The following is a 21,268-nucleotide window of genomic DNA, read 5'->3' as shown; positions in this document are numbered from 1 at the left end:
GAGTAGGTGGTGGGTGGAGGCTTAAGTAGGACCAGATGCAGCATAGAGAGTAGAGGAAAATAAAGGTGGAAGCAGTGGGGTGGTGAATTGGAAAGCTAGGGATTTGCCAGCTTCAGCTACTGAAGCAGCCACCACCGCAGCAGTGATGTGAACTTCCCACTGAATGGAGTCTCCATTGTCTAGCTCGTTGGATCTTTTACTTGTCCCTCAGAGTTCTGGCATGGCAGCCTTCTGCACCACCAGTATTTGGGCGTGGTTCTTTTGGGGGATGTGCTGTCAAGCTGTACTTTCCAGATTAGAAATGACTAAACTTTGCTTGGTAAGGTAGAAGGGACGTTGAACAAGGTAGTTGCTGGATGCATGATGGGAAAGGTTTGCCTCAAAGTCACCCCCTATTTCTCATTCCCAGGAACAGTCTTGGGTGGAATGTCTCTAGAGAAGTGTACACAGTGCTTGTCTTGGCTTTCACTCCCACCCTCGGCAGGACTAGCTCTCCAGGACAATGGCAGTGAACAATCCTATCCTTGGTTACTGGCACCAGCTAAATGTACATCTTCCTTTTCTAGATCTTGTTCTTTGATTGGAGGATTTTCTGTATGCTGTGGAATACAATGAACGATATAATATGACTTTATCACTATATCACTTTATCACTGTTTGACTGACCCTAACCCAAATCAGCAGAAGCTAGTAGGTTACAAACTGGACACTCTTCTCACACCAGTTGCAGGGACACCTTTTTATATCAGTTCAGGATCCTTCCTTATTCGGATGTCACTCTTTGTCTTGTAGCGTGAACCCCTCCCATCTTCTTCCTCCACAGGGATACTGTGTGGTTCTCTTTATTTGAATATTTTTCCATTCTGATTATATTTCCATAGCTGAGGATCCTATTGTTTTGACAGCAAGAATTTGCATATACCTAGGGCCCTTACCTTTCTCAGGTTATTGTATTATGGACAAAGTGATGTCACATTTTCCCTCCTGTTTTGTTTCTCTTCCGCTCTCAGATCTGGAGGTTAAACAATGCCTCCTAAATTTAGCAGTGTAACCTTTATTTCTCCTAATTAGACTTAAGCTCTTTCCCAGATCACTTTCTGATCAACATTTCACCCTTACATCTAGCTATCTTTCACAAGCATTCTGATTTTATGATGATATACAAAGGATTCTATTCATGATTTCTCCATCTTTTTTTTTTCTAGTTTCAGTTTTTCTTTGTCCTACTTTGGCTTTACCTTTACCATATTACTGTCACAAGAATAATCTATTGTTAAAACTCCTCACACTAAACCCTGAAAAAGTACAACCGCTAACCATTCCTTTCCAGGACAATCTCTGTGTAACCAGACCCAGGTGTGGGATTCGGAAATAACATTGTCCCACTGCCAGGCCGAGCTGTGACCCACTTCCTCATCCCATTGTTCCCAAAAATGCTACTGTGTCCTTTGTGAGGCACGGGCTCCTCTAATTACACCTTGTGCTATTCCTGTCATAGCTGTGCAGACTCGGGGAGTTCTCCATATGCGACATCCTCGGTATTTCTTCCCTCAGGGGCCTCATTTTCTCTTCTTTAGAACAAGGGTGTGAAGACACACTCATTCCAAGGAGACCTGTTTTATATATCTCTGTCTAACAAATGAATTCATGAGCAGTTTTCAAATGTCTCCCCCTTGAGTAATCCATGACCTGTTATTTAAATTATGACTCTTTTTCCTAATTCAAGGACTTCTTTCTTTCTCCCTCTAAGTCATGCCAGAGTTATAACACACTCACGATCACTGCACAGATATAATCAGACTATATTTTATCCCACTGGATCTTTGACTACTTCTCTGTACAACTCTGTTTGATCCCAGACAACTCCACATAAATTCTACTTAAGTAAATAAATAGATAGATAAGTAAATAAATTGTATAAATTGTATATCAGCATGATCCCACAGCCCAGGATCAACCAGACAATTCTGTCTTTCTCTGTGGGTAGAGAGATAGGAGAGAGTTTTAGGGGGTAGGAGTTGGAAAGGAAAAGAAAGAATATGTGTAATCTTTGTTTCACTCTATTTAGAAGTTTAGTGAAATGAAAGAAGAAGAAATATTTGGTCATTAGGATCTATATAAGGAGATGCATAAGCACAGAGCAGTCATACAATAAATACGGTGAGTTTTCACTCCATAGTTCTGATCACGATCTAGGAAGCTCAATAACATAGGCAGTGTTTGTTGCGCCTAAAAACTCACAGCTATGTGCATGTGCAGTCGATACACACATATGCATCATGTCTTATAACTGGCAATCTGCTATTATTTTAGAATCCCTTGTAAGCAAAACCTGGAAGCTAGTCCTACTCAGTTGATTAGAATTATTTAACTGTCTAGCCATCTTGGGGAAAATCAAGAATTATAGTGGAGACTAATATTTGTTGAGCAGTTAGCTGTGTCAGATATTTTTGTAATAGTAAATTTTACAACTATTCTACCATTTCATCTACACCCATCTCTATGTTGTAAATATATTTAAAATGATCATTTTCACATTTTGGTGGAGAAACTAAGACTTGGCAAAGTCTAAAGGCATCCCAGGAGGGTTTGTGTTCTTGGGAGTCCGTGACCCCACTGGGAAGACCAGATTTCCCAGTCTTTCTCCATGAAGACACAGTTATGTGGGATTAAGAACTAAGATGAATACTGGGTCTAGAAATATTGTAGAGATTTGGAGGAAGAAAGGAATATAAGTAGGTTAGAAAGACAAAAAAGCCTTGGAAAGTAGGCAGAATCTGCATTGTGTCATGAAGAAAGATACGATCCTTTTAAGAGCGCTGAATCCTAACCACTAGACAACCAGGGAACCTAAGATATCCTTTTGAAATGTTTGATGTGCTTGAGTGACCAGTTTGGCAAGCTGCTCTTTCTGTCCCATCTGCTTCCCGAAATCAGACCAGTGGCTTCTTTATCCACGTTAGAATATTACATTGCATGGTGGACTTTGTTTTTTCAACTTTTGTGGTTGTTTGAGCTTTTATTTATTTGCTGTTGAGCAAAGACTTACTATCACGAGGCACTTTTCCAGGTGTAGACTGAGAGGACTCTCTTGTCTCTGGGGTATAACCTTGGTCTCCATGACCTGTGGTTACTTTGCAACTTTACTAACACTGGTGATAAAATGGAAGATGACAGTTTTCTTAATCCCAGTTTTCAGAGATGTGATGTGGGGAACTAACTCAAGTCAGTTCAGTGTGGAATGAGGTGATTGGAATATCTCAAAATCAGAGTTGTATGGAGTTTTTAAGGGTGTGTAAGCAACACCTGCCATTCTGTGAATTAAGGCTCAGAAAGCACTCTCAGCCAGCTGAATCAAGCTCTGTTATACCATGCCTCTTCTGCCACGAAGCATTTAGGCATTTCATAGCCAGACACTGCAATTCTCATGACAAGGTTCTAGATGACAGATGTTCCCCAAGTGAAAAAATCATATATAGTGTCTACCTGCTGGTTCATCTTTTCAATGAAGTGGGGAGAACATTTATTTATTTATTTTCAGAGCAAGATCAATAACCCTTGACATTGTCATCTGGCATACAAGTTGGGTGATTTAGGAGTAATTTTGCCTTTGGTGACAATGTTGGAAGCATAAACTGGATTCAGTTCCAGATTTATGACTGAGAGGGAGGTTCAGAGTACTCTGTCATACATCCTGACTTCCCGCTCTGTCTGCACCCAGGGAAGGTTTTCTGCTTATTGTGGCATCTTCGTACTCTCACTACTTGCTTCCCAGCTGCCTGGAGAGAGGTGTGGGAGATACCCAGCTAAACCTGGTTCTTCAGGAGTGTTCAAATGACACCAAAGATGACAGTAAATAGGATTTTGAATCATGTAAAAGACCTGGTTTCACCCACATCAGCTCCATGCAGCAGGGTGCTGGTTTAGAGTATCCTTTTGCATATTCACCTTGATGTGGTTATGGGAACTTGTCCTAGGGCACAAGACAAGGCAGCAAAGACCTAGAAACAGAGAAAATTCTTTTTACTTGACTGTAGGTAGCTATTGCAGAAATTATCACTTTGGGGAGAAAGGTTCATTGATCAAATAAGTCTTTGGCAATGATTTTATACTGATCGTTTCATATGAAAGTTCATTTCTCCATTTCTGAATATTTTCTCCTGTGTTTTTCAGACACTCAATTCACTGCCTGTTTCTCCATCCATGTCTCAGCCTCATCTTTCTTGTCCCATCTCCAGGGACAGGTGCTTTGTATGGACCCACAAGGGGAATGCTTCTGTGCATTTCCTTCTCTCTCAGCTCAGGTTCTGTCTTCTTCCTTTGTCTCAGTTATCATCGACACATGGACGAGTTCCTGAATACCATGACCCTCAGTCTGGAGATGTCATCATGTTTTTGTTCCTTATCAACTCAACTCATGCCTTTCTCCCTCTCCTGAGGTTCAGACATGTGTTCACTATGGGCTGGGAGACCTTTCTGTCAGGATGACCAAGCAGTACACCGTTTCTTTTCTGTTGACCACTTCCAAGGGTAATAGATGACCAGTGGATTCTGTTGTACTGACATATTTTGTTTGATAGACACATTTTTTTGTTTTATTGATTTTTCATTTTTATGTGTTGCTTGATGTTATTAGTTGATTTTGAATTATGCGCTTACCATTCCACCAATGTTGACTATTTTGTACCTGCCAACTAACCTATTTCTACTGCATGCCTAGACCTGGACCTTTGAACCTGGGGCACCATCATTACTGACTTTCGCCCCCCCCACCCTCTTCCTTCCCCATGACTATATTAAGCAGTTCCCATACCCAGTTTAAATCATGCCATTAATGGCTACCAACTCTATGCTATTCTTTTCACTCCTGTCTCTGAATTTCCTGAACTTCTGCAGTAAAATGTTACTTTTGTGCTGGGAACCTGTAATTACTCATTCTGCAGGGTACCTAAGATGGTGGCAACATCCTGATCTCACATTTTTAACTGATTTCACTTTATGACCAAATCAAGGCAGTTTCCTTTTGGAATGAAATTTCTCCTCACTCGTCTCAGCCACCATTTGTCTACTTTTGAACTTATCTCATTCTTGAGCCCAAAGAGTTCGCTCATTTCTCAACTTTTCTGTCTCTTGTACTTTTGCTCATCCTCCTCCAGCTCTATGTATTGATATTCTAGAGGTGTTTAAAGCAGACTCTCATGCATTTAGGAGCAGGCCAGACAAAAGAAGGAATGATCCAGGCAGGTGTTGGGGTCAAAAGGGAGTGGTGGAATTGGAGCAAACTGGAGAGCTGGAGTCTGGCTTAATGGGACTGTCACTGGGCACCCCTACCTAGGTCATTATTGGCACATGGAAGGTGAACCCAGAATTTTCAGATCTCCTGATTTTGCAAGAAAGGCCAGAATGCCAGATACTTATAAGCAATATTTCAAAGTTTCACAGCTTTGATTTACAGAATACATTTAAAAAATATCATGTGAGCTGAACAAAACCTATGGGTTCCCTTTAGCCAGCAGGGTTCCCTTGGCAGCTCAGAGTCCAGGCAAATGAGAAGCGCTCCTGATTCTCCTTTATCACGTACCATCCCTTCTTACTGTGACTTTTGCTCTGTGATACTTAACTGCTTTGGATGTGTGTGATTGCTGCATTGATTTTCACCTTCCCACACAGCCTCTTTGAAAACTGAGGCTGATCTTACTTAGTGCTGTGAGTCTCAAAGTCAGCCAGAAATACTGCTTTGTATACTTTGGACTTGTTTTACTGGGTGTATTTTAAAATGCACTACATAGTAGTAACTTTGTATAGTACATTCATAGTAATTTGGGTCCAATAGTGGGGCAGATTGGACATATTTGGTAATGGAAATGGACATAATTTCCCACTCTACACGCCTCCACAAATATTTTGTACTTGCTTCTGAGGCTTCCTTAGCCCAGGAATGGCCCCGCACCCCACTCTAGGTAGAAATTCTACCATGTAGGAAAATACATCACATTCATTCCCTAAGCCTGTGAATTCTTTTCTACTTCCCCTACATCTGACTCCCTATATAGAAAAAAGTAGCTTTATATTTTTCACTAGCCTTACCACCAATGAGAGGTTTGCTGTTCCTTTCACAGTTAAGTTTTCTGGGGGAAGAAAGAGTTTAAGGACAATGTATAAAACAGCCTTAAAATGTGCTTCTTATTATGGGCTTAGGTTTAGGAATTTTTTTCCTGTTAGCATTGAATTTTTAATGCATTTTAGGTTCCTAAAACTCAGAGCTGGAGGCATTTGGAGGTGAAACTAATAAGAATCCTATTTTTTTACCACTTCTTTGCCTGTTTTTCATGAAATGAAAAATGAGAATATAAGGTCAAACTTGAGTGTTATGTATTAGCATTAAGATTCAGTCAAATCTTGTGTTATAAAGTAACAGAAAAATAAAAAGAGAATTTTCTCTGGCAAAAAGAAAAAAAAAAAAAGGAAACAACAGATGAAGGAAGCTGTTCCTGCAGGATGAATGACTGAACATAACCACTGAACCCCATTTCCCACTGGCTGCCAAGACTGAGAAATGGAAATGCCACACATGCCAGTGTGTTTGCTTGAGCTGTGAAATTCCACACGGTTACCCCAATGCCAAGAGCAACAGCAGAGAGAAACCTGGAAATAATGAAATGTGATTGATTACACTTGGGAAACATAACAAGGCTTGTTGAAACTAGTATAAAAATAGCATTACATATAACAGCCCCAGAAATAATCACAGTGTTGAGCCCAGGTCACGTTGTGTGAAATAACTCAGGTATTCCTGATTAATTTGGTCTCCCCACTGCATTTGCTAGCAGCAACCCGCCCCCCCCAAGCTCTCTCTCTTTCATTACATGCATTGTGCATACTTATTAGATATTCACTTACTTTGGTTGATAAGCGGGAAGCTAAAGCCTGTAACTGATTTATAGAGTATTCTTTCTCTTAATTGATCTACCATGCTACAAACCTCATTTTGCAAAAATAGAGGCTTTGCATAAACATCAAGCACAATGGATTTTTTGCTAAGGTCAAATTTTTTTCTGTTTGCATTTTTTAGCCCCACCCCCATCTCCCAGGGCACTTTTCAAAGGTTGTATTTTTTAACATCCTGGTTTTTTATTTTTTTTCCCCCTTTTTTTTTCCTCCAGAAATGCCTCCTTCCAAACCAGGCTATTTTGCTGAAGGAAGGGTAGATGTAGATTTCTTCTCTTTGTACCAAATATCCCCAGTCATCTTCCTTTCATTATATGACAACTGCACTTTGGTTGTCAGCAATAGACACTGCTGCTGGTTAATATGAGCAAAGAGGAATTAATTGAAAGACTGCAGAGTGCTTTATAGGATGAAAGCAAAGTTAGAGTCACCAGATAGTAGGGAGAAACCAGAGGTGTCCTGGGGATTGAGGTAGTGAAAACAAAACCCAATTTGTAGAATACCACACCACTGGAGGTGAGCTTGTGATGCTACCTGAGAAACCAGGTAAGTGGAAATGTGCTGCTTCTTAAAGTCTGCGCTCAGACAAACACACTGTCACAGTCATGGAGCATATCATGTGCTGAGTCTCTACAGGAGGAACAGCAGAGTTACACGAGTGAGGTCATGGCACGGGGGGGGGGGGCAGGGGGGGGGGGGGGGGGGGGGGGGGGGGGGGGGGGGGGGGAGTGGGGGGAGGGGGAAGGGAGTGTGGCCAGTCATTCACTCAATCGCAAGGTTTTTTCCTAAACAGAAAATGGAGTAAGATATCCGGGGAGGATGGGTGCAATGCAAGCAAAGGTCCACGGGGAAGCAAAATGGGGAGCAAAAATCTGTCACACCCAATTATGGCTTTGGCAAAAGACTGATTTTGATAAGGACATTTATTTGAAGACTTTCTCCGTAAGTGTGTCTCATGGCACTGACAAAAAAGACCTCATCTCCTTATCTCTATCCAGTGGAGAAGACAGAGCTCCACCACTGTGTGAACTGTGCTTTCCTTGGTAAACTCAATCACTTTCCCTTCTTCCCCCAAACCTTCCTTCTCTTAGCTAAAATATCAAGAGGCCATCTGACACCAGGTGGTGGATTCGTCATGTTGGGTTTTCACTTTGTGTCTTCCCTTCCCCCTCTTGTTGCAGTTGCAATAAACTCCTCAACCACCTTAACTTTGGAAGACAAAAATCAAGGCAGAAAACGCATTGTATGGTCTCCACCCTCCCATCTGCTGCATTTCTCTGCTTGCTTGACTTTGGAAAGGCTATTTTGCTGAAGGAAGGTTAGATGTAGATTTCTACATCTAACACAGAGATTAATATTTCAAAAAAAATCAATCGTTCAAGAAGAATCTGAGAATTTCTTTGTCAGGGGTGTCTTTACCCATGACAAAGATGTTGCCTTTTTTGAGAGCAGGAACATGTCCTGATCCACTATAGCCATGTCCCCATGAGGTCAGGGGAAATGTTTACAAGTATGGGTTTCAATCTCCAGAGAATTTCATGTTTGCTTCTATTATGAATGGAGGAGGGTTGACATTTGCAATAGACTGCATTGACCTGGAGTTGCTAAAGCTAGAGGATTACATGAAGAGTTAGTTTTACTTTACTTCAATTTTTCACAACTAGTCAGATTCAAATTGTATTCCCTTTTGTTCATGATTTAAGGATGAAATTGTAATCTTACTTTGCTTCCATGGCAATAAAATATATAGCATTATCTTTATAAGTCACATGTCTTTATGTGTGTATTACATGATTTAGATATGTAATAATTAATGTAATTACATATGATATATTTCTATGTAATAAAAATTGAAATTATATGTATTTTTTTTGTTAGCTTTGATAACATTTCTTGGGTAAGAATATCTTCAGATGGCTTCCAAGAACTGGGCTTTCCCTCTATAGATACCATTTTCTTTTACAAAGACAGGTTGTTGAGTACAGTGCTGGAGGTATCTGCTCAGGTTCTGCATAATCCTCTGCTACTTGCTAGCTCTACAATTATTTGATTTCACAACATAATAATTTATTTTTACATCATTTTGTGCCTTTTTCCATCTCAGTTGTAATCCCTGTGGGCTTCCCACCACCAGTTCCCCCATGTGCCATCACCATAGTCCAGTGCATTTCTCCCCCTACCAATTTTGATCCCGTTCTCCACTCCACCCCTGGAAAATGTCTGGTATATGGCTGTTCATTATACATTGTACTACTTTATACTCCTGCTATGAGCGAAACCATCCGGTATTTTTCCTTTCCTTTCTGATTTATTTCATGATCCCTTTCTAGCTCCATCTATGTTGCTGCAAAAGGCATGTGTTCTATTTATTTATTTTTTGGTTGCTAGCTCTACAATTTTGAATGATTTGTTTGGCCCCTGTATTTAGTTTCCTGTTCTTTAAAACCAGAAGGGTAATAGCAGTCCCTCTCTCAGTGGAAAGCGGTGAGAATGAATGAGTTGGTGCCAGCATCGCACTTAGGCCAGCACTGCATGAGCAGGCACGTATGAGAACTAAGAACTAGTTCCCTCAAACATCTCTATTATTTGGTTTATATTTCAAAAGAATAGAAATGGAATAAAATTGGGGGAAAACACGTAACTGATTTTCTTTTGTGCTAAAAACAAGCAAATAAACAAGACAAATCTCCCTTTACTGAGCTCAGAGAGTCTGAAGTCACAATTAGGGCTCTCAGTGATCTCCACAGACTGACTGCAGCTCATCCGCTGACTGATCTCTGCCCCCTCATTGCATAGCATGTAGCCTCCATTCACACTAGATTTCCAATCACACTTGGCCTTCCTCGAATACATAATCTAGATTGTCTTTCTGCCTTTTGTGATGGTGTCCTTTGTAAGAGTGTACTTCAATCTCCTGTGCCTGTTCAAATCTTTTCATTTTTAAGGATTCATGTAGGATTTCTTTTGTGAAGTCTTCCTGTTTTCTCTAAGTCAGAGGTGGTCAGCACCCTCATGAGCCCTGATAATAGTTACATAACCAAGCAAGAACCCAACTCTGGGCACTTATATCCTCTATCTTGTTTTATATATAGTTGTAGAGGTACATGACAAATCCAGACATAAAAGGAATGGCCCAGTTGGTGAGCCCTCACTCACATGTTTAAGAATGTGGACACACAGAAAGCTATAAAAGTAGACTGATTTACATAGAAAAGGGAGAGCTGAGAGAAAGAGAGAGACAGTTTATGGGCCAGTCTGTAGCTGGATGCAATATATGTCCTGTCTGCCTTTGGAGACAGCTGAGCAGCGACCACGGTACATTCTCAAGCCAGTCTTTTGAGGCCAGTATGTCCCCTCACCACTAATTCCCAGGAGCTCCTTTTCTACTCACCTTGCTACCCCCATTTAAAAAGTCAGATTCATGGCATGCTGGCAGTTGCAGTGTTTAGCACATAACATTTTGGCAGCATGAAGATGGGGCAGAGTCTGGAATTTCCCTCTTTGCTGGTAGTTTGCCCTTCTCTTTGCCTCTAACAGTACATTTATCCTTCTCCCTTTGGAGATCATAGTACATTTCTCTATTGTAGTTTTTCAAATTTTTTAGTATGAGAAATTTTGAAAGTATAGAGATGTTGAAAAATATCACAAGGAAGGCAACCCACAAATCTACAACTTCCTTTTGACATTTGTTACAATGTCATATTTACTTTCTGTGGTATGTATTTTACTTCTACTGAACCATTTAAATATAATGCCAGACATTGTGACATTACCTGTACCCTTAACTGCTTCAACCCACAGCTCTCAAAAATAAAGACAGACTGTCTCACAGCCAATCATGCCTTGATAACACCTAAGAAAATCAACAGTGGTCCCCTACTGTCATTTAACATGCAGTCCATATTCCTTTCCTCAATTGAAAGAAGACTACATCTTCATTCCTTTTGTTGGCTTAGCGAAGTTGAGGCAACCAAAACCAAGTAGTTTATTATAAAGGACCAAGACTGAGGACTTGAGCCTGGGACGAGTCTCCAGATAACTCTAGTAAAGCTGCATGAGTTCTGAGCTCAGTGAGAATTTTGTACAGTTTGCAAGGTGGCACATCTCCAGGATTTCATAAAGAACATCAGATGGTTCTGGTTAACTCATCTATGTAATGTTGATTATGAATGGAGGAAAGCAAAGAGAATTGTTAAAATTCCCCCTACTTAGAGCTTTATCTTCGGGGAACTGGGTATTTTAGTTATAGCTCAAACTTTGTTGTCTTTCTTTGAAATAACTGATTTGCCCATAGGAAACTTTTTTGTTGACATAGGTTCTTCATAAGACCAGCCCAACCATTGTCTTAACTCCTGCCCTTAGTTGAGACCAAGAGGAGGGGTACCAGTTTAATAGTTGGCTTTAGTTACCATTATTTATGTATTATTGGAGAATATCACTTTCTATTGAACTGAAGAACATGAATGATGCTGATGTCATTAGGAATCTTTTTTTTTTTTTTCAGAAAGTAGCCTTTTCTATTGTGTCCTGAAACTTATTTCTCTGTGCCTTCTTATTTTCAGTTTTGATCCTTTCTCCTTTTACTTTTGTTTTTTCTTTCCCTCAGAATTGGTGCTATAAAAATGAAACTAGATGGTTTCATTTAGAGATGCGGATTTTAGGACTATTGTTTTGCATTTTCTTTCTGTAAGCAGAGCTATGCAATCCTTTTTTTTTGCTTTTCTGAGAAGTTTTCTTTTTTCTTTTTCTTTTTTCTTTTGTAAAGTAATAGCCCTAGATGCTATGACAATAAAATGAACTCTAATCTGGGGATTGGTTATTCAGCTAGTGGATTATATAGAGATTTTTCTTTTGTTTTCCTTCAGACATTTCACTAACAAAAGTATTTTGATGACAGTGAAAACGCAAAGACTTCCTTTATTTTTTTAGCAGCTCTTTACACTCTGTTGGTAGTGATTGAATCTCAGGCAAAATTTGGATTGTGGGTTATGACTTAATTTTCTTTTCCCAGAAACTTCTATTTTGACTAGCAAGAATTGAGTTACTTTTAGTACATAAAAAGCAGTAAATTTCAAGAGTTGTTTGAACAAGAAATGATCTTTTAAAAACTTTCAGTCAGGCACCGATTCTGATACTACTGGGAGAGAAATGGAATCTATCAAAACCTAGAGACACCCTGCCCATTTGATATGTCCAAACCTAAATCTAGCTTTTTGTTAGGATGTTAATTCATTTTTTTGTCACTACCTTACGGGGATTTCCATGACTTGTATGAAGTGCTATAAACATGATAGCTAAAATATGCTAGTTATTAAAAGCATATAGTTAGATCTTTTGGGTAGCTTTGTAAAAATGAAGCTTTTTTTTTAAATGAACCTTTTTAAAAAATTGTGTTGCTTTATTTGTGAACGCAAAGCTGCCAGTCAAGTGTCTGTACCATTATGTCATTAACTCAAAAGCTTCTGTCTTAGTGTACTAAGACATAAAGTCTGGATAAAAAGTACTAAAGTACTTTGAAAATGTGAACATACTATAAAATGTTTGGAAAATAACACCTCCCTACTCAGACAGGAGTGCAAGGTCATCTGCACAGTGTTGAGTCTGAAATAGCTATATTAAATCTGATGCCAGCAGGTAAAACCAGTGTTTTTCACACAACCCAAACTCCATGACCAAAAAGCCAATGAAGTAGATTTAACAATGAGTACCCAGCTTTCCATCTATACAGTGCATTCTTTAGAAGAGATTAAATTCTGCATGGCTTTACTCTAGCATCAGTAGATCTTTAAACTGGGATAATTTTGGGCTAGAAATCTCTCCAACTCCCAAGAATAGTTGCATTTAAATGCAGTTATTCAGTGATATTCCTACTGAACTCATACTTGTGTTTCTTAGAACAATTCTTACAGAGTAAAATCTGTTGGACGGCTTTCTATGTTCAAATTCTCACTCTGACTAGCTAATAAACTTTTGTTCTGTCATTGAGACTTTATTTCCAATTAACAGTCTCAGTGCTGCATCCCAGAAGAAATATGATCATTGTTGATGTTTATTCAGCAAAATGAATGGTTAAGCTATAAAAAAGGGAAATACCAGTAGCAAGAAATGGGGGGGGGAATATTTATTCAATCAAAATATATGTGTTAATTAAACATACATCAAAGTATATCTGCTTTATTACATTGATTTGTTTGGCTTTCTTTAATGTTCTTTTCAGGGCAGAGAAGGTAGAATTAATTGGATGGTGACATGTCTATTGTTTATTTTTCACTTCTGGTTCAAGCCTTGTGATGCTTGTTATTACAGTATCCTTATGAGTGGGAGAAAAGAACCAGTGTCATAGCATATGCTTATCTAATATCTATTGAATAAATGGATGACTGAGTCTAGTATACCTATTTTTTTTTTTAAAATCTAAATAGCTCAGTGATTAATGAATCACTGTTAGCTTAGTTAACATAGTTGCTAAGTATGACATTATGACTCAGGTCTTTCTTTCTTGTTCAAAGTGTTATTTTCCCTATTTCAGCTTAAGAAGTTAGCAAGCCATTATTATGTCCAAAGCTCCCAGAATTAGTTATAAAATAGAAACTGGTCATCTAAGAACTCAACCTATGTTTCCTTTTAAATAAAAATTACTCATTACTACTTTTCTAAACTTCCAGGCTCAAGGGAGAGGGTATTTCTACCAACTTTTAAATGCACATCATTTTGTCTGTGATACTATGTTTCTACCATGTAATAAAATGGAGTAACATGTGACATATGATGGATGAATAGGTCAAGAAGTATACTTATGTACAATAAATACTACTCTGTTATTAAAAAATAGATAAAATCTTGCCATTTGTCATAATATGGATGGATTTCACTAATTTGTGGAATATAAAGGAAAGAAAAATCAGACAAACCAAACCAAACCAAAAATCCTTAGACTGACAACAGAATGGTCATGGTTGCCAGAAGAAAGGAGGCGGAAGGAAACAGTTAGACTTCATGGTGGATGATAACTAGATCCTAAATGGTCATTGTGGTGTGATGTGTACAGTTTTCAGGGGGAGAAATGATACACCCTGAACTTATACACCCTGAACTTATCTATGTAATAAACAATGTTAGCTCAATAAAAAGAAAAAAAATTAGAATATTCCCATAAAGCACTTGAAAATATTCCATCAGGAACTGTAGAAAACTTTTATGAAAATCTTAACAAGTGTCAGCAGCTAGATGAAATAAATTCTCAAGCCTTGTCATTGTTCTAAAACAAAAAGAAGAGGTAAGAGAGAAGTTGAGTATGTCATGAATGCTGGGACACTGAGAAATTCTTCAGTTTTCTTCAGCTGGACCTCCATAATGGAGCTCAATCATATGTTTGTACTATCAGTTTATCAGGTATACTCCTCAAGCTGTGATTTTAGTCAAAAGTATGTTACTGAAAAAAATAGTAACAATCTTTGAATTATCCAAACTTGTAGATCCTTCCTACTTAAGATTCTCATTATTTAGAAAGAACAGTAGGGCTTGTGATATCCCTGAGGTTAAAGGAAACTCGAATTCAAGGTTATTGAACACTGTTGCCTTTTCTGTCTTCTGTGGGGAGTCATAATACACTTTTTAATTCACACAAAAGAGGAAGACTAGCTTATTTCTCCAACGCTCTGTGCTAGGGACATAAGCAAGTATATTAAGCTCTGAATGATAGTCATAAAAACAAAATATTTCATATGAGTTTTACTTTAATTTTTTTTCTTTTACACGAATATGGTTACTCATTTAAAAAATTCCATTTGCACCTAGGGAAACATTCAGCTTCCTTGACAGGGGTTGGTGATTTCTGGGAGCTCCCTCAACTTTGTTCATCTTAACAGCTTCCTTATTCTTTCAGTGATGAACTGCTTGAGTTATTGCTGTTGGAGCTTGACCTTGCAAATGACAGAAATGAACTTAGTTGTTTGCCCAGCCTCTATTTCTCACAGCTGAGGTCTCATTTTGAACCTAAGTGAACATCTGATTGAGCTAACTGCAGAGATGTATGACACTGTGAATGCCACCAGTCATACCATCAGTGGGTCTATGGAAGAGGTACCACTCATCCAGTGTTTCATTTTTCCATTAAGCCCAAGTAATGCTTTAGAGATGAAAAGTTCCTCCTAGATCTCTGGAGTCAAGGATGCTCTAACAGAGACACCTGCTTATCTTGAGAATGGCGTTCTCTTTCTGACGCCCAATTAAATGATCTTTCTTTCCTCCCTGTTTCACCAAAACAGAATGTCCCAGTATTTCATTTTTCAGCAGGTTCTGACATTCTGCTTTAGGAAGAAAGCACAGGATGCCAAGGGTATTCTGAGATTCGTCCAAGTTTCTCCTGAAAGCAGGAGGCTACAAATGTGAGCTGTGGTTTACCTTCTGCCCGCCCCAGCCTACCACACCAAGGCACATTCGTCGGCGCTTGTCTGCTTAAATGCATGTTGATCAGATGGGCTGTTCCTGTCCAGCCCCATGGGGCCAAACTGACCATGCCTGGATTTCCTAAAGAAAAAGAGAATTTCATTCCTCTCAGACTCTCCAGTAATGCATGATTCAGACAGATAAGCTCTGAGAATAACAAACAGGTCCCTGTTAGCCAAGAGACACTTTTTTCTTGGTGTGTGTGGATTGTTCACACAATAGAACTTATCAAGCTTGGTGTCCTCTGTGGCCAGCACCGGGCTTTGTTCTTTGTCACTTAAGTTAAAAATACTGAGCACCTAGAAACTTTATCAGCTATGCTAACACATCTCCTGCCACCTCCACAAACAGAAAGAAAGTGCTGTGGCAGAAGGACCTGACATCAAATTCAGTTTTTGCCTTTTTGGAATATTAAGAATACTGACTTTCACTTTGCAAACAAGAACTGGGGTGTAGGCCACAGGTGTGGGGATGAGAGTAGTCACCAGAGGCAGAGTGGGGAGTAGATCAGGCAGATCTACTGAGATACACTGCTGAGGGTGGAGCAGCAGGTAGACAGGAGAGGTCTACTGAGCCATGTAGGTCACCTTCCTGGCTGGAGATCAAACTAGTGCTGCAGTGGATGATGGCAGCCTGATAGCACTGAGACTTAACCCCAGTGCTGCCAAGGAGGCCCCAGCCACTGATAAATAATTTAAGAATAAAACAAGGGATGAGCTGGACAGATGCTCAGTCATTTACAAAATTTAATACAAAGCTGGTAACTCGGGTTAAGGAAGAGGGAACACAGGGCAGGCTGAACCCTCAGCAGCAAGAGCTTCTGAATAATTCCTCTGGGACTTTGCCATCAGGTTGATGCATAGCTTGCAAATAAGTCTTCTGGGCTCACTGCCCTTCTTTCAAGTGCCCAGTAGTCAAAGTATCAAGCGATGGGAAAAGCCTGAGTCTTAGATCATATCCAGTGGTGGGGGAGATCACTTTTGACCTAGATGAAGGTTCAGCATTTTGAAAAAGCATGAACTTTGCATCCCTCTTTCTGCTTATCAGAAATGAAACCGGTGTTAATAAAGGGCAAAGCTTAAGTTGAGCCTGTCGAGACAGGAGCTTTGCAAAGCCCTGGTTCCTTTCAAATCCTCCTTCAAAGCAGAATACCCATAGAGAAAAGTGATTTTATTATCTCTGAGATTATGATAGGAAAATTCAGAAAACTGCAGCTCTTTGATCCCAAAGGCCTTGACCAAACAAGTTTGCAAATTTTCTCCATGATACACCGTTAAGCAATAGTGTCAAATGGTGGAAATCTCTTTGTTTTGTTTTGTGTTATTTTAAATATAGTCTGTACTCTGGGAGTTGAAAATTTGGAGGGAGGGGACAGATTTGCAAAATGTGTTCTGAATTTCTTTGCAGTTTATAAATAGTCAAATAGATCCTTTTTGTGGGTAGCTTGTAACTATGATTTAGAATCTTCTATGGTGAAATTATTTGGAGCAAAGGGACACTGAAACAATGCATTATTAAATATTATAATAGTGCTAATAATGCACTTGCTCTGTGCTGTGCTAAGTGCTTTGCACTTTATTAGGTTCATAGTTTTTTCCCAATAGCCCTGAGAAGTAATTATGGGCATTATGTATATTTCGCAGGTAAGGAAGGGAATTGGAGGCACAGAGAAGTGAGTTAATTCATTCATAATCACACAGCAAGTAAATGGCAGAGAAGGATGTAAACTTGTGTCATCCAAGGCCAGAACCCAGTTTGTAGCTCTCACATTCATAGGAGTTTCTAGACCGTGAATATCAGCTTTCAGTGAGGAGGGAAGATACTCAGAAGTAAACAGATGGACGGCATGCCAGGTACCAGCATAAGTCACACAAACCCATTCTTTGTTCCCTCAACAAGGTTTTGAAGGAGGTGGTATTACTCCTATTCCACAGCTGATGTGCAAAGATAAACCGAGGCATGTTCAATATTTCAAAAGTTTACTTGAACAAAACTTGAGTTGGAAAGCATCCAATCAAGCAGATAAAAGGAACTCAAGAAGCTGTACAAAATGAATGACTTTCATAGGTAGAAGGGAGCAGAAACAAGAGAATTATACTAGGAAAAAAGTAAGTTACTGCAAGGTCACTATCCTTTAGAGGACAGCTGCAGTCTCTAGAGATTAGCTACTACTGAGCAGGTGATTCCTGGTTGACTGGTTTAAGATTCCATTTCTGGGAGAGCAGAAGCTGTAATTAAGACTGACTTTGTTGATGTGGGACTTGGCATCAGCAACTCCATTTTGGGCTTATTGCCTTGTTTATAACAAGGGGCCAACAGAATACTCTGTCTGGTGAGGGGCAGGGATTCAGACCAAAGCTTCTTAGACTGCAGTGTTTGTACTTAAAAACAGATTCACCACACAGTCTTTGGAAAACTGACTGAAATGTTTCTGTCTTCACATTTTAAAAATGTTCTCCATCTTCTAGTGTATTGATCATGCATCACACAGCTATATAATCAAAAAGAAGACTGAGAAATGCTATCTCAGGGTTATGATATGAAGACCACTCATGGCTAGAGGATCTCTAATGATTTCAACCTGTGTTTCTAAGGACTGTTGGTCATAGATTGTGTATGGAAAAGGTCATTTATCCCCAACCTCTGAACAAATAAGTGAAAGCACTTGCCATTTCAGTGATAAGAGGAATGAAATTTTCAGATAAACTCATGCCTTTTGCAGCAACATGGATGGAACTGAACGAGATCATGCTTACAGAAATAAGCCAGAGAGAAAAAGAAAAATACCGGATGGTTTTGCTCTTAGGAGGAGTATAAAGGACCAGGGGATAATATAATAATAATGAACAACTATATACAGAGACATTTTACAGGGGTGGAGTGGAGAATAGGATCGAAAAAGGGGAGGGGAAGTGCACTGGATGATGGAGATGGCACACAGGTGATTTGGTGATCGGAAGCCCATGGGGATTACAACAGAAATGGAAAAAGGCACAAAATTGATGTGAAATAAACTATTATATTTAAAAAAATGTTAAAATGAAAAAAAAAATGAAATTTTCTCCTGACAAAATCTGTACCCTTTAAAGTGAGAGTAAGAAAATTAAGTTCACAAATATAAAGATGTTCATTTTCTTAAAAACAACAAAATGCTAATGCTTTTGCAATTGGAAAGTGGACACGGGGCTTAGGAACCCAGGTGCGAGCCCTGCAGCCTCAGGGAGAAGCTGGCCTCGAGACAGTAGCTGAAAATGAATCATAATACTCGCTTATTTTATATGATAAAGATGAACGAATGGAAGGCAATATTTCTCTATTACATGAATTAAATGTAAGTTATTTTATTTCTAAAAAATAGTCAAAGGAAACCATAAAAATAGTCAAATCTAGCCATAACAACAGACTTTCCTGAGACCCAGAATTTGTCATTTTTTTAAAAAGATTTATTTTTTATGCATACAGAACTGGGATATAGGCCAGAGGTGCAGGGGCAGTGAGAGGATTCGCCAAGACAGAGTGGGGAGCAGAACAGGCAGTGGGTGGTCTAGGAGAGGTCTGCGGCACCATGTGGGTCACCTCTGGGGTGGGAAATCGAACTCATGCGGAAGTGGCTGTAGCTTCCTAGTGCTGTGCTTTAACCTGCTGCGCCACCAATGAGGGCCTTCAGAATTTGTCATTTTTATCACACAAAAAAGTGAGAAAACACAAGAACGTCAGTGTAGGAGGCCTGAATCAGTTGTTTTGAAAAAGCCACTTAGGCTCAGGTGTCCTTTCTAGAAGCTGAATGACATTATCAGCACGTGGAATTGAGGTTGCTGTAGCTGCAGGATTTTGAGAGTCTTCCTTCATGGTGAGCTACACTTAGAAATGTCAGCTCGCACCTCCAGTGTCTGTGAACATCCTCTTTTATCTCACTTGATGATGCCTCTGTGTGAACCATGATCCAAGTTCAAATAAAAGAGCATTAAGTTTACAAGGGAGATAGATGTTCAGTCTCCAGCTATGCCTCCTTCAAGCTCTGTCAGCAAGCAGGCATTGGGGGAAATTTTAGAAAACAGAAGACCCAGAGAAAGTAGCAGCATCAGCTAAAGGAAAAAGAAAGTCAAATAGGTTTTATTTTATTCATTCCTGCTTTCACCTATTCATTCTGCTCATTTTCCAACATCGGGTGCTAAAAGTTTCACGGAGAGTATGGATTTACTTTTCACAGGTTAATGAGGCAAGGAGGAGGCAGACCAATAAGGAAGCAGAGACTCAGAGGGGGAAAAACATAGCCAAGGTTGCACAGTAGGTCGTGGAAGTTATATTTGAATGCTGAGCATTTTGGGTTCAAAACCCATACCTATTCTCTTTTCTTCCTGGTCAAGCTTGAAAGTGTCAGATTTCTCAGGGGAAGACTTCTTAAGTGCAGATTCCAGGGTTCTGGCTGGAGATACTTTTATTTGCTTGATCTGGAGAGGAGACCAGGGACCACAGTGTTTCTGATCCCTCTCATCAGTGAATTGCACTTTGATGAACACGGCATTTATCATGTCATCACTCAATAAGCATCGATTGATATCAAATCAACTCTGAATGCGCCCTCAGAGTCAGCTTCAGTCTCTTCTCCTAAAATGTAAAATCATAAAACTTTATTTGATTCTTGGTGGGATGATTAAGGAAGATACTGTTTGGAGAGCTGTGTGTTTGGCATCTGGAAGCTGCTCTTTCCACCATGACGGGAAGGGCTGGAATCATCCACTTGAAGAGCTTTACGGAGTGAGCTACTTATGAGGTGAATCGCTTGCTTGACCTAAATCAAGGTTAGGAAACAGAGGCGAATTACAGAAGTAAAGTTTTTGCCCAAGTTAAAGGGATGGTAGGAATGGAGGGAAGTACAACTACCCGTAGAAACTGAGAAGCTGTCATCTTTCTTGCTGGTTAAGTCCAGAGAAATCTCACGAAAGCCAGCTGGTCACTGTGTGACTGTGGTCAGGTTATCTCTCACAGAACATCACTTCTTTCAACTGTGAAGTCTGAGATAATAAAATTTCTTCCTAGATTGGTTGTGAGGAATAAATAAGAGTATAAAGAGAAGTCAGCATTAAATTAGAAAATTATCTGACGCCGAGCAGAGGTGAAAATGGTATTTGTGAAGACTATAGTCATATTATGTTACGGACGCTTGAACTTAAAGGGGAATGTAAAAGCCCACAAGCTTTAGAGAAAACCCTTGAGGCCAGAGGACCAGCAGGACTTTTGGATCTGGGAAGGTAATATTGCACTTATGCCACATACCACATCATATACCTCAGAGACTGAACCGCAGCCTGTAAGCAGACATGCTCATCTTTCTGAGTGAACTGGGTAACTGTTCACACTAAGTGGCAAAGCGATTGTGTCAACGCAGGGCAAGTTTTGCCACCAAATGCTTTAGCAAAAGCTTTTAGTGTTTGTGGATTTTGGAATCTCAGAATTGCAGATAAGGGTTTGGGGACCTGACTAGCATTTCTGTTTACACATTTCTTCATGTCCCAAGTTTATAAAGTGGGTGCAACTTTTTATAGGTTTCTTTCATGAGAATGAGGTTTATAGATTAGAAACTAGTGGGTCCAGTTGGAGGATTAGATAGTATGATTTCTTTTCTCCTTTTTTGCAAATTTCAAACAGTGAAATAAAATCAGAGACAGTTTAGAAATTAGACGGAAACATTATACTTCCTTACGCCAAGTTCCTCAAATATAACTACTCTCATTTTTCCCAAACTCATTTATCATTTCATGTGTTTGTCTAAATATAAATATCTTGGACATACACTTTTGCTATTTGCTTTTTTGTAAAAGAAAAGTATTTACATCTTCCTACAGTATCCTCACAGGAGTCATTTTTTATT

The sequence above is a fragment of the Condylura cristata genome, unplaced genomic scaffold, assembly GCF_000260355.1.
Source record: "Condylura cristata isolate star-nosed mole 26May11 unplaced genomic scaffold, ConCri1.0 scaffold00033, whole genome shotgun sequence".
NCBI classification, from domain to species: domain Eukaryota; kingdom Metazoa; phylum Chordata; class Mammalia; order Eulipotyphla; family Talpidae; genus Condylura; species Condylura cristata.
This window is presented reverse-complemented; position numbering follows the sequence as displayed.